We start from the raw sequence: 14879 nt of genomic DNA, 5'->3' as shown, positions 1-14879 counted from the left end.
TGGTTTCTTGGTGTAGTTGTGAGTTGTTGAGAGTTGTTGTTGGTGAGCTATTGCGATTTCTTGGTGTTGTTAGTGGGTGTGCTTGTTGCCTTTTTGTGTTGTGTTTTTTTGTGTTAGTGATTATTTGTACAGTGGTCTTTTGCTGTGGTTGTAGTCCTTGTTTGTTTGCTGTGTTGTTGAGTTGTGGTTGTATTCCTTGTTTGTTTATTGTGTTGTTGAGTTGAGGTTGTAGTCCTTGTTTGTTTGCTGTGTTGTTGAGTTGTGGTTGTATTCCTTGTTTGTTGTTGTGTTGTTGTTGTGGTCCTTGGTTGTTGTTGGGTGTAGCAGTTGTGGTTCTTGGTTGTTGTCTTTGTTGTTGGTTGTATGTTATGACAGCCGTATCCAGTGGACAGTATAGCTCCTTGCCCTGAGTGTGTCAAGAAGTTGGTAAGAAGTACACATGTTTGAGTTTTTTGTTTTTGGGTTTGTGATCCCGCCACAAGGTACCCCCCAGCCTCCCCAAAAACTCGACATCCTTACAATAAGATGAAGAGACAGAAGAGACACTGTGTCTCTCCTATGATTTTTGCCCCAATAACATGCCAGCCACAGACAACAGACCATGGGTACAGCAGTTTTCGAACACTGTCTCTACTTTTAAATAATGTGACACGATGATAGACTTACACCTCCAATAAGTAAACTGAAGGATAGATGAGAGCGCTAAGTTATGCTTGAAGGTGAGAGAGGGGGCTATTGCTTCGACTTCATGAGCTGTAACTAGAGCAACTGGAAGGAGTCCTCCTAAATCTGGGAGTGTACTTTGGAGATCAGATCTCTACTACAGAACGAAAGGGCATTCTTACAAAGCAGACGAGAGGGGAGAGGATTCCTGATACAACACCAGTGGTTACTAGGAGGTCCTCTGATATTCTCAGTACTATTCAGATAATACGTCAGGGCTCTGACTGGGCAAAGGACTCTCTTCTTCGTCCAGGCCCAGGATATCCATCAAATTCTTGTTATGAAAAGATGGGGCCATGGCTTACTAGGATCTTTAGTCTTGGTCAAGAAGCACAAGGTGAAAGAACGGACAGCATTGCCTTAGGAGAAGTCAAATCTCCTGTCTATTGCATGTAGCTCACTCATACACGTAGCCATGGCCAGGGCTACTAGGAAAAGGGTCTTCTGCAACAGGTTCTTGAAGAAAGAAGAACTAAGAGTCTCGAAAGGAGGTGCTGTAAGCCACTTAAGGACTACATCCAAGTTCCAAGACATCACTTCAGAATTCTGCTTGGATGTATCAAAAGACTTCAAGAGATCACCGAGATCTTGATTAGAAGAAAGATTCAAACTTTGGTGTTTGAAAACCGAGGAAAGCATAGTCCGGTAAACTTTAATGGTGGAAAAGGATAGGTTCTCAGAAGTCTTCAAGAATAGAAAGAAGTCAGTAATCTTGGCTACAGATGTTTAAGACGACAAAATGTGATGTCCGAGGTACCATATACGGAACACTGCCCACTTCGACTGGTAGACGTTGCAAGTAGACTGGCGTCTGCACTTTGCAATAGCCTCTGCAGCTGCTCTTGAAAATCCTTTTGCTCTGACAAGTTTTCTGAGTCTGAAGCCTGTCAGAGCGAGAGTGGATAACCCTTGGAGGTACCTCCTGAAGTGCGGTTCTCTAAGTAGCCACGGTCTTTGGGGAAGTTTACCAGAAGACGTAGAAGGTCCGGGAACCATTCCTTTGTGGGCCAGAATGGAGCAACTAGTGTCATCAAAACATTTTGGTGAGACATGAGCTTGTTCAGCACTTCCCTGACCAAGCTGAAGGGAGGGAAGGCATAGGGATCCAGACCCAACCAGTCTAGCAGCATGACATCCGTCGCCCAAGCCAGGGGATTGGGAACTGGAGAGCAGAAGAGACAAAGACGCTTGTTCCTTGAGGTGGCAAACAAGTCTATGGAGGGTCTGCCCCACATTCTCCAAAGATTGGTGCAAATCCTGTGGTCCAGGGTACAATCGGTGGGAAGGACTTATCTCTGTCGAGTGTGTGGGTTAAGAAGCAGGTGGGCACTTAGTTGGCGCCAAGCATTCAGTTGGTGCTGAGCACCTAGCAGCCAACACCAAGCAACGAGGTGGGCACTCAAGAAGAGTTGGGCCCTTTGGAGCAGTACACACTGAGCGACTCTCGGGAGAATACACTGGGCACTCGTACAGACACCTGAAGGAAACTGATGAGAGAAGCTTGGATGGGAGCTTAGGAGTCAAAAACTGGCACTCTGAATGAAAATACTCGGATGAAAACATTCTGGACTGCGCCATGAACTACAACCTGGTTGAGGTGAAGGTTCTCTGGTCTGATTGGCTGCTACAAGCAAGAGCTCACCAATGTAGTCTCTTAGTGGGACGGGACTCGTCTGTAAAGCGCCAAAAACATCTCTCTTCAGGAAGAAAAATCTGAATCTGAGGACAACTGATGTGCACTGACACTGACGCCTTTCCAACAGCTGTCTGAACTACTGACCTCCTTCCAACCTCTGGTATGTCCTCCCAAGTTCAGAAGTGTGTGACAGGGACTTTTGTCTGGGAGAGTCAGTGGGATGGACAGTCACCTCCTTCATTAGCAGTGACACTGGCACTTATGCCATACCGTGCATTTGATCCATTAGGACCTTAACTGACTCTCCCAACTTAAGACATAGTAGTACTATTGACTAGAAGGTCAAATTTTAGATCAAATTTACACTCGAGGCTGGGGTTCAGAAGCAAAAGAGCTAAGCACAGGAGTTGATGGGTAAAATGTTAGGGGGGACTTAGGATGGAGGATAAGGTTAAAGACAATCCAGAAGAAATTGGTATTCTTGGACACCCCTAGCTTACTCAAGCCAGTAGACATAAAATCTTGACCCTTTTTATCTATAAGATTCCTCCTTCCAAAGATTCACCTTACAGATCTCAATGGGCACAAAATCAGGGCATCCTCATTCCCTAGCTGCATAGGCAAGGTGAAGATGGATGAGGTTAGAAAAAAGTTGTCAGCTTTTATACCAAAATCCTGGCAAATTCAACAGCCCAATATACTGTGCCAAATTCTTATTGTAGAAATGTGGATCTCAAAACCAGTCTTCCTGAAGCTAGAGCTAACTGGAACCCATTCTCCAGCATGATGACCTTGAGAGTGGCCCTTCCCAATGCTTCCTACCTAAAGCAAATTAACCTCTTCATTTCAGTACTAGCAAAAAATACTCAAGAATTATAAAACTACAACTGTAATGAAATTATAATATTGATAAAAACAATAATATCAAACTGCAAGCAATTATATTCCAATAGAAAATGGAAACTCATTAAGTTTAATTTGTGTTTCTATTTCCTATACATTTTTTCTTATGGACCATTAATTATGTATTTATCTAATAATAAACAGGACAGTGAGAAGACTGGAAACCTTTTCTTCATTTATTTACACCATCATTTTAGGAATATTTTCCCATCTTCAGGGCTATACATAGAATTAATTTTTACAGCCTTAAAAAGTAGTATCCTAAAATTAAAGGTCCTAAAACAACTAATAAAATTATAGGAAAATGATATTGTTATGTTACAATAGAGTTTCATACATACTTACCTGGCAGATATATACATAGCTAAGACTCCGTCGTCCCCGACAGAAATTCAAAATTCGCGCCAACTCGCTTACAGGTAGGTCAGGTGATCTACGGCCGGCCTGCCCTGGGTGGCAGGACTAGGAACCATCCCCGTTTTCTATCATATTTCTCTCTTCCACCTGTCTCCTGCGGGGAGGCTGGGTGGGCCTTTAATTGTATATATCTGCCAGGTAAGTATGTATGAAACTTTATTGTACATAACAATATCATTTTCATACAATCAACTTACCTGTCAGATATATACATAGCTGATTGGCAAACCTTCGGTGGAGGGTAAGAGACAGCTTCTATATGGGAATGACAGGTAAACAAACATATGTTGTAGGTATAAATAAAACCTTGGTTCCTACCTGATAGGTGGTAGACTTCGTGGGTGTTTGCCCAGTAGTCTGCATCACCTCAGAAAACTTTAGCGAGATATATGATCTATGGCCAAGAGAGGTTCTGTGGGTCTGCCGATGGGGTCTTACCCACTTACTCGGCAGAGCCTAAAAGGACTTTGTCAATGGGTGCTGATCCACTTATATGACAATACACCTTATGAAGGAGCACACAACCAATCCCGACCACCTGATCCTAACCATATGTTAGAACTACAGATTGTTAAGAGTTATCCCCGAACTCGTCACAACAATCGTAACTCAAAATCACTACGCACCATACATAATTTCCAAAAATTATACTCAACTAATTGGATATGACAAGAGTCTTACTGAACAACATAGACGGCCGCCCGTGCTAGCCTAAGTCCTCTATTGTTAGAGAGACTACCGACCATCCAAAAAGAAGAAAAGTATAAACATTTAAGGATTGGTGTCTGCTCCCGTACCCAGAATCGTATCCGCCGATACGAAAGGACCTAGAGAAAAACACTTCTCATATGTCACACGCACGTCTTTCAAGTAATGAGATGCAAATACTGAGTTGCATCTCCAAAATGTCGTATCTATATGTTTTTAACGACATTCTTATGAAACGAGAGAGACGTCGCTAATATCTAACTTCATGAGCTTTTATTCTCAACAGTTGTAACTGTTCGTCAGGACAGGCCTTATGAGTGTCTGTAATGACGTTTCTTACAACGAATGCCAGCGCATTCTTGGACATCAGTCTTGTGGGGTCTTTTACCGCGCACCACAGACCTTGTCTAGAGCCTCCCATTTGACGCTTTCTCTGAAGGTAGAACTTCAGAGCTCTAACAGGGCAGAGAGACCTCCCTGTTTCTCTGCCTACGAGACTCGACATGCCTTTGACTTCGAATGACTTAGGCCAGGGATTCGTAGGATTCTCGTTTTCCGCTAAAAACAGGGTCTTAAACGAGCAACTCGCTGAGTCTCCCTTGAATGCTACTTCATCCTGCAGAGCATGCCATTCACTAATTCTCTTTGCCGTAGCTAAAGATAATAGGAATAGGCCTTTTCGGGTAATGTCTCTAAACGATGCCCGATGAGGAGGTTCGAATCTTTCCGATGACAGATACTTCAGAACTACGTCTAGGTTCCAGTTCGGAGGTACTGGTTCCTTAGACTTTGAAGTCTCAAAAGACCTTATGAGATCGTGGAGATCTTCATTATCTGCCCGATCTAATCCTCTGTTCCTGAATAAAGCCGGGAGCATACTTCTATATCCCTCTATTGTGGATACGGCTAGATGAGATTTTTCTCTCAGGAATAGCAGGAAATATGATATTGTTATGTTACAATAAAGTTTCATACATACTTACCTGGCAGATATATACATAGCTGGGACGACGGAGTCTCAGCTATGTATATATCTGACAGGTAAGTTGATTGTATGAAACCGCAAATTTCCGCTATAGAGGTAGAGGAGGAGGACAACTTCTTGGATCTACACCTCCTTCTAAATGCCTTCCACTTCGACTGGTATACTTTCGTAGTGGAGGTTCTGCGTTCTCTCGCGATCGCGCTTGCTACTTCGCGAGAAAAGCCTCTCGCTCTGACAAGTCTTTCGATAGTCGAAAGGCAGTCAGAGCGAGAGCGGAGAGGTTTGATGGTTATATGAGAAGATCCGTCCTTCCGGGTAGTGATCTTGGAAAGTCTACGATTCACTCTACCACCTCCGTGAACCCTTCCTGGGCCGGCCAAAAGGGGGCTATTAACGTTATCCTCGTCTCCTTTGACGCCACAAACTTTTCCATTACTGGAATAACCCATGATTTTGTTTTGAATGGGGTTAAAGCATAAACGTCTCTCGAGACCAATTTAGCAGGAAGGCATCTACCATAAGTGCTCTGGGATCTTCCACGACCGAGCAAAAGACTGGGAGCCTTATTTGAAATGAATGTTGCTAAGAACTCCACATGAGGAGTTCCCCACAGAGACCAGAGATCGAGACACACTTCCTCGTGTAGAGTCCATTCTGTATGAAGGACCTGGTTCCTCCTGCTGAGCCTGTCCGCCCTCACATTCCTTTCTCCCTGTACGAACCTTGTCATCAGGGAGATGTTACTGTGATACGTCCAAAGTAATAGGTCTCTGTGAGCACGCAAAGGAACAGGAGTGCGTCCCTCCTGTTTCGAATGTAGGCAAGTGGGGTGGTGTTGAGCGTCAACTCGTCCCCGTACTCCTCAAGAAGAAGGGTAGTCAACACCTTCTAGTTAGACAGACCTTCTCTTCCACTATATTCGTCATCCGAGTTTTCCTCTAACTCGGGATCTAAAAAGCGTCTCCGCTCTCCTTTCCGAACAATCTTCTTCTTGCGGAAACAACTCCTAACGAGAGGGGTCTAAGGGAATGATAATCCTTCCTCTTTCCCGCTCTAAAAGTCTTGGAAGGCGTCATAAGCTTCGGCTTCTCTAGAATTTTAGAAGACTCTTCATGCTTACATGAAGCTTCCCATTTGCCAAGCGTCATGGATGACGTCTTTTGCTGACGTCTCGATGACGCTTCGCGCTTGGAAGACGCTCCGTTCTCCAAAGGAGTCCTCCTTGGCGTCATAATATTGGACGGAGCGTCATGTCTATGCTCCGTTTCCAATGACGCTTCGCGTCTCCCCAAAAAAAGGGACGTCTTACCTCTCTCTGGCGTTACGAAACTCACGTAAGCACCTGTTCTCGCTCTCGCACTAAACGCTTCTGTAAGACGTTTTAGCCGTTTCCCGTCCTATGACGCTTGTCGTTGAAACAGGTAAGAGAGGACGAGACTTCTTAATTGGAAGCGTAACGTCTTCCGACGTTGAGTTCGAGATGACAGTTGCTCTTGAACTGCTATAATGATTTTCTTGACGCTTCTCCCCACGTCCAGTGCACGACGTCCTTTCGTCATCACTCGGTGGGGAAAAAAGGAAAGGGTACTACTTCAGCGTACACTTCAGGTGACGCTGACCGCCCCCTTCGCTTTCTTGCTAGAAGACGGAGAGTCATCTTGAGAAACGCCTCCGGACTAGAATCCCTGTCAGGCGTCCTATGACGCTTCAGCGGTTTCGACAAGTTCGATTCCCTCCACCCCTCGTTTAGGTGAGGGAGAGGGATGAGGACGAGAACCCTTGCGAGGACGCTTTTCTATAGTGCCCTTGAGCGCCTGCAACGAAGCAGAGCTAGCTGAGGGAAGTCTGACTGTTGGGGATTCCCCCACAACCTCCTTTAAGGCTTTCGAGTTTCCTTCTCTCTGGGCTCGTGAGCTTGGAAGAGGTCTAGGCCTGGGAGCGTCGGCAGGAGCCTGGCACCTACTGGTGCTTGGAGGAGAAATGTTTCATTTTTCGCCCTTTTTTAAAGGGAACGAATAAAGGCTGGATCCTACCTCCTAGTCTTCTATGGAGCCTTCCTTCTTGCGGGAGGTCTGGAGATCGGACCCACCACTCGAAAGGGCTGCATAGAATTGCTAGGTTCTTTCTTGTCAGAAACAAAAGCAGGTTTCTTCTTTCTAGCTGACTGCGTCAGAAGATCTTGAGTCGCCTTCTCAGTTAAAGAGTGAGCCACGTCCTTCACTAACTGAGAAGGGAACAAATAGTCAGACAGAGGTGCATACAGTAGAGCTGCCTTCTGAGCATGTGAGACTGCCTTTGTTAAGAAGGCGCCATACACCGTCCTTTTCTTCAAAAGACCTGCTCCAAATAATGAAGAGACTTAAAAAGATCCATCCTGTACCGCTTTGTCGATGCAAGACAAAATGCATACAGGGCTTCAGGTTCGATTCCCTGTGAATCGTAAGCTTTCTTGGACATCACCCCAAGGGACCAATCTAAGAAGTTGAAGACTTCCAATACATGGAAAAGTCCCTTGAGGAGATGATCCAGTTTCTGAAATACTCCATGTAATACGAGCAGAATTAAGACTTGGACGCCTGAAGCGTCAACTAACGTCGAAAACTCTGCCTCTGTTGTAGAAGGGAGAGCGATACCCATATCCTCCCCCTTCTTTGTACCATATGCCTCTTTTCCCAGATAAACCTTGCTGGAGGCATGCAAAATACTGTCCTGACTAAGTCTTTCTTCGACTTCATCCAGGAGTCTAAGGCGTGTAAAGCCCGCTTCATCGAGATGGTGGGCTTCATCTTCAGAAAAGACGAAGGCTTCTTCGCCTTCGCACTCGAAAAGAGCGAGCGCGGAGAAGGAGGAGCAGCCGGAGTCAACTCGTCTCCGTATTCCTCCAGAAGCAGGGTAGTCAACACTTTATAGTTGGACAAGCCCTCTCTTCCATGATCATCATCATCCGAGTTTTCCTCAAACTCGTGATAATTCTGAGTTTCCGTTCTCCTTTCAGAACTTTCTGGAGGAGACAAACTCCTGATCGGAGAGGGGCTAAGGGAATGAAAGTCTTTCCTTTTCTTTTGATCGACTTGGAAGGCTTCACAACCTGCGGCTTCTCTTGCGCTTTAGAAGGACGTCTTGTATGACGCTTCCGCTCTCTCCGAGCGTCATGTATGACGTCTCTTGTTGACGTCTTGATGACGCTTCGCGTCTGGAAGACGCTTAGCTCTCTAAGGGCTTCCTACTTGGAGTCACAATCTTGGACGGAGCGTAACGTCTAAGATCCGCTTGAAATGACGCTTCACTTCTAAAAGACGTCTTTCGTTTCTCTTGTCTTACAACACTCTCGTCAGCCCCCGTTCTTCGAGCAGGTGCGAGAGGACGAGACTTCTTAATTGGAAGCGTCACATCCTTCCGACGGGGCGCTAAAACTCCCACAAGAGATGACAGTTGTTCCTGAACCGCCATAATTCTCTTCTTTACGTTCTCACGTCTAATGCATGACGCCTCTCGTCATCACTCGGGGAAGAAGCATGATGGGGTACTTCCTCATAAGCGTCAGGTGACGCTGACGCCACCTTCGCCTTCTTAATAGCATACGGGGCGTCATCCGAGAAGCGCTCTGGGCTGGAATCAATGTCTTGCTTCTATGACGCTTCGCGGTCTCGAATGTCCGACTCCTTCCCCCCCACCCTCTTTAGGTTTGGGAGAGGGGGGAGGGAGAGATGAGAACACTCGCGAAGGACGCTTTTTCTATAGCGCCCTTGACTAGCTGCCCTGAAGCAGAGCTAGCTGAAGGGCGTCTGACCGTTGGGGATTCCCCACGACCTCCTTAAGGCTTTCGACTTTCCTTCTCTCTGGGCATGTGAGCTTGGAAGAGGTCTAGGGCCTGGGAGCGCCGCAGGGCGATCAAACGCCCCCTCCACCACACTGATAGGTCACTTCACTAAAATGTTCACTATCACTAGCCTTACCTTTCGAGTCAGCCATCTTGGACTTCAAGTCTTTTGCTGACGTCTCTAATAGTTCGAAAGGCAGAAAAGTGCTTCAGATTGGCTATTTCCGATGCCGAATCCAAAAGACACTCTGAGAATGAGATCTATAGGGAGAATCTACAGTAGTAGGGTTAGATTATCCATGAAAGGCTCAATAGGCCTTGAACTCACACCCTTTCAGTCGTCTAACTCTATCCCTCTCTAACTTCTTCAAATAAGAAGTCAAAGTCTTCCACTCTTCTGCATTTAATCCCTCGCATTCATTACAAGTATTATTAGCAGAACACTGAAACCCCCAAAATTTAAATTTACGGCATACCGTGTGAGGATCAACCGAAGCTTTCGGTATCCTCACCCTGCAGCCTACATTCACCCACACTTCTCACACTCACATAAGAATCAGACAAATACTGAGAAAAATCCAAAAGAGTTATTCCAAACACAGTCCACAGTAGCGAATGCCCAAAAACACGATTCCAATACGTCACCAAAAAAGCCGAAAAAAACAACGTTGATCAAATGTTAAAAATGAATCTAAGTCAGGAGGTAATAACAACAATGTTGATACCACCGGCCGACAGAGAAAATATGATGAGAAAACGGGGATGGTTCCTAGTCCTGCCACCCAGGCAGGCCGGTAGATCACTGACCTACCTGTAGCGAGTGGCGCGAAATTTGAATTTCTGTCGGGGACGACGGAGTCTTAGCTATGTATATATCTGACAGGTAAGTTGATTGTATGAAATCTAGTTTTCTGTTCTAAAGGGTCCACAATAATACAGTGTTAAGACATCGTGTATAATTTTTAAGACTTTACAAAAAGCATTCTTGTTTGTTTGTATGGTGCTTTTACGTTGCATGGAACCAGAGGTTATTCAGCAACGGGACCAAAGGCTTTACGCGACTTCCGAACCATGTCGAGAGTGAACTTCTATCACCAGAAATACACATCTCTCACTCCTCAATGGAATGGCCGAGAATCAAACCCGCGACCACCGAGCTGAGGCGCACAAAAAGCATTTGAACCCTTCCCTGGATTCATCTTCAGTCGCGATAGAGAGTTTTTCCCTACTAAAATCAAAAGAATTTTCAGCCATAAGGAACCATTCACTCATGTAAAACTGACACTGTACAATAATTTCAAATTATTCTGTCAAACTAGTGATTGCCTTTTGCCCCTTCTTTTAGAATCTCTACATCAAGAAAATGTCACTTCCCTTAAACAACCAAACTACTTCCACACTATTACATATTGCATAATCATAATCTTTTGACTATTCTTTTCTCCGTCAGTTGACAGCCAAACCTCTTAACAGTAAGTCAAACAAAACCCCTTCCTTTTTTATTTTCCTTTTTATCTGTTACGTATTTCAATGAATTATATATATTAGTTTTAATTTATTTTTAGCTTAATGCCACTTTTTATTCTTCATTTTACTTTTAGCTAAACAACCATTATATTACAAAACTAGACTTCTGATAATTATTAACTTATTTTAGCATACTCTTTAATATTATACAAATTAATTTTATTTATAGCCCTGAAGATGAGAAAACATTCCCGAAATGTTAGTGTAAATAAAAAGAAGAAATTATTTTCGGTCTTCTTGCTGTCCTGTTTATTATTAAACTTAATTGTTCATATGCAAAAAGTGTATAAATAACAAAATCAAAACAAATTTCACTTAATACAGCTTTTCTTCCTGTTAATACAGTATTCATAACAATTGCATGAATTCTAAAAATAATAGATATTGCATGAAATTCAAAAATCAATATTGGTAGAAGAGTTCCATCGTAAGAAATAAGCTACCTGTAGGCTACAGCTATGGAGCACATCAATGCCCCATCTAATGAAATGATGACACACTCAATTTGACTATATTAACCATTTTGTATTTTTCATAACTAACAAACCTGACGTCTTAACATTAGGAAGAAAGACCAGTCATCTCATTAAAATATCCTAATGTTAAGACCGAAGGTTTGTTAGTTATGAAAAATACAAATTGGAAGCATAGCATAAGAGGCCAATAATTTTAATTTTCATGGTTTTTACTGCATTCTTTTCTTTACTGAAATTGTTTCATCTATAAACATATTAAGATATTAAATAGTGCAGAATAAGAAAAGATGAAAGAATTTATTTTGCATTTTTATATCCCAAAAATTACAAGCTTGAAACATAAAAGGGAAAAAAATGATATTGTAATGATACAATAAAGTTTGTTCATACTTACCTGGCAGATATATATATAGCTGTATTTTCCGAAGTCTGACAGAATTTAAAAAACTTACGACACACGTAGTGGGAGTCAGGTGGTTAGTACCCATTCCCGCCACTGGGAGGCGGGTATCAGGAACCATTCCCATTTTCTATTCATATTTTTTATTTCCACTGTCTCCTGAGGGGAGGTGGGTGGGTACTTAAAATATATATATCTGCCAGGTAAGTATGAAACAACCTTTATGGTATCATTACAATATCATTTTGTTCATGAAACTTACCTGTCAGATATATATATATAGCTGAATCCCACCTTTGGTGGTGGGACGAGACAGAATAGAAGATTTTAGGAAACATATACATGCAGATAATTGATATCTTGGTTCCTTACCTGTTAGCATAGCTTGACATCACTCAAGTCTGCTTCTGCTTTACTAGAGTTGCCAGCGAGGTAGAGACCTATATAGCTGGTGCACTCCAGATGATCTGTCAACGGGGGCGTGACCACGATGTGACTAGACCATTGACCATACAATGAGGGCAACGAAGTAATAAAAACCACCTGGCCTGGTCTACCAAAGGTATCCCACTAGACTAGACTAAAGGAAGGGAGATCCGCCCCAGGCGGTCGACCCCACAACAAAAAAACACACAATATTAAAAAACTCACCTAACCCCTAAAGGATAGAATGAGTGCTACCTCCTGCCCCCAAAACAGTGTCTGCAGCAACGTATGGTCCTAGCGAGTAGCAATGTTCGTATGTTGCTTTCACCTCCCGCCAATATGTGGCACTCAAAATGTCACTGAGTGCCATATTTTTGTGAAAAGCTACCGAGGTCGCGATAGCCCTCACCTCGTGGGCGTTCACTTTTAGAAGCTTCATGTCACTATAACTGCATGTGGCATGAGCCTCTTTAATAGTGTTCCCCAAGAAGAACATAAGGGCGTTCTTTGACATGGGAAGATCTGGTTTCTTAACAGAGCACCACAAGTTACCAGAAGGGCCTCTGCAGTCCTTAGTTCTTTCTAAATAGAATTTGAGAGCCCTGACAGGGCACAGGACTCTCTCTGGTTCACGTCCCACGATCTCTGTCAAACCCTTGATTTCAAACGTCCTTGGCCAAGGGTTGGAAGGGTTTTCGTTCATTGCCAAGAACGTAGGGCTCAAAGAACATACAGCACTGTGATCCTTAAACCCAATATGTTTGCTTATAACCTGGATCTCGCTAACTCTCTTCGCCGTCGCCAGAGCAGTTAGGAAAAGGGTCTTTCTCGTCAGGTTCCTAAGCGAAGCTGAGTGAAGCAGTTCAAACTGACTTGACATAAGGAACTTAAGAACTAAGTCTAAGTTCCAAGATGGTACTTTTGGCTGAGGAACCTTCGAAGTCTTAAAAGATCTGAGGAGATCATGAAGGTCTCTGTTATTTGCCAAATCCAGCCCTCTATGCCTAAAGACTACAGAAAGCACGCTCCTGTAGCCCTTTACCGTAGGCACCGCTAATTTAACTTCCTCCCTCAGGTAAAGAAGGAAGTCCGCTATCTGGCTCACATAGGTTGAGGTGGAGGAAATGCCCTTCTTCCTGCACCAACTTCTGAAAACAGCCCACTTGGATTGGTACACTGCAAGAGATGATGGTCTCCTTGCAGTGGCGATCACCTTTGCCACAGATCTTGAAAAACCCCTCGCTCTGGCCAACTTCTGGATAGTCTGAACGCAGTCAGACTCAGAGCGGGGAGGTTTTTGTGGTACCTCTCGAAGTGGGGCTGTTAGAGTAGATGAACCAGTCGGCCGCCGGCCAGAAGGGGGCGATTAGGGTCATCCTCGCTCTCTCTGATGCCGCGAATTTCCTCATTACCTCCCCTTGGATCTTGGACGGGGGAAAGGCGTATACGTCTAGTCCCGACCAGTCCCAAAGAAGGGCGTCTACTGCTACTGCTCCTGGGTCCAGAACCGGTGAGCAGTACAGCGGAAGTCTCCTTGTTCTGGAAGTTGCAAATATGTCCACGAGAGGACATCCCCACAACTTCCACAGCCTCTGGCATACGTCCTGATGGAGGGTCCATTCCGTCGGCAGCAGTTGACCTTGCCGACTGAGAAGGTCTGCTTGTACGTTTTCCACTCCTGATACGAACCTTGTCAGGATAGTGACGTTGTGTGACCTCGCCCACAACAGGATTTCCTTCGCAAGGATGAACAGAGACCGAGAGTGGGTTCCTCCCTGTTTCTTGAGGTATGCCAGGGCTGTGGTGCTGTCCGAGTTGATCTGCACCACCTTGTTGGAGACTACTTCTTGAAAGAACTGGAGCGCAAGATGAATTGCTGCAAGTTCCTTGAGATTTATGTGCCAGGACACCTGTTCCCCTCTCCAGGTGCCTGACACTTCCTTCCCCCCTAGTGTTGCTCCCCACCCCATGGAAGACGCGTTGGAGAACAACACTAGGTCGGGGTTCCGAGGCTTGACGCGGAAAGTCCTTCTGGCAAGCTTCCGCGGAATCTGACCACCATCTTAGATGTTCTTTCACCTCTTCTGTCAAACAACAAGATCGCTTCTAGGCGGTCGTTCTCGCGCTTCCAGTTGTTCGACAGGAAGAACTGAAGTGGTCTGAGGTGCAACCTCCCAAGGAAATAAACTTCTCCAGTGAGGAAATGGTCCCCAGCAGACTCATCCATTCCCTCACCGAGCATGCTTCCTTCCCCAGAAAGGTTGACACTTTGCTTAGGCATTGTAGTTGTCGCCCCTGGGACGGAAAAGCCTGAAAAGCCACTGAGTCCATCTGAATCCCCAGATAGACTAAGGACTGAGAAGGCGTCAGATGTGACTTTTCGAGGTTTACCAGAAGCCCCAGGAACTTCGTTAACGACAAGGTCGTGTGAAGGTCCTCCAGACACCGGTCTTTCGAGGAGGCTGGAATGAGCCAGTCGTCCAGGTAGAGAGAGATCCTGATCTTCGCAAGATGAAGCCACCTCGCAACGTTCTTCATAAGGATGGTGAACACCATCGGAGCCGTGCTTAGACCGAAGCAGAATGCCCTGAATTGGAATACCTTCCCCTTCAGGACAAACCGCAGGTACTTCCTTGACTGGGGATGGATGGGGACGTGAAAATATGCGTCCTGGAGATCTAGTGACACCATCCAATCCCCCGGTCTTAAAGCTCCAAGCACTGACTGAGGCGTCTCCAACTTGAACCTCTGCTTGATGACAAAGAGGTTTAGGCTGCTGACATCTAGTACCGGTCGCCACCCTCCCGACTGCTTCGGCACCAGGACAGTCGGTTGTAAAAACCCGGAGAATCCAGGTC

General features: G+C 44.9%; 1 protein-coding gene across 2 annotated transcripts in view; it reads right to left on the bottom strand.

Moving 5' to 3' along the window:
- Positions 1 to 14879, bottom strand: part of LOC135216093 (synembryn-A-like) — a 108359-nt gene that overhangs the window by 92113 nt on the left and 1367 nt on the right. The gene's annotated exons all lie outside the window — the stretch shown is intronic.

The sequence above is a fragment of the Macrobrachium nipponense genome, chromosome 19 (genome assembly GCF_015104395.2).
Source record: "Macrobrachium nipponense isolate FS-2020 chromosome 19, ASM1510439v2, whole genome shotgun sequence".
Taxonomy (NCBI): Eukaryota; Metazoa; Arthropoda; class Malacostraca; order Decapoda; family Palaemonidae; genus Macrobrachium; species Macrobrachium nipponense.
This window is presented reverse-complemented; position numbering and strand designations above follow the sequence as displayed.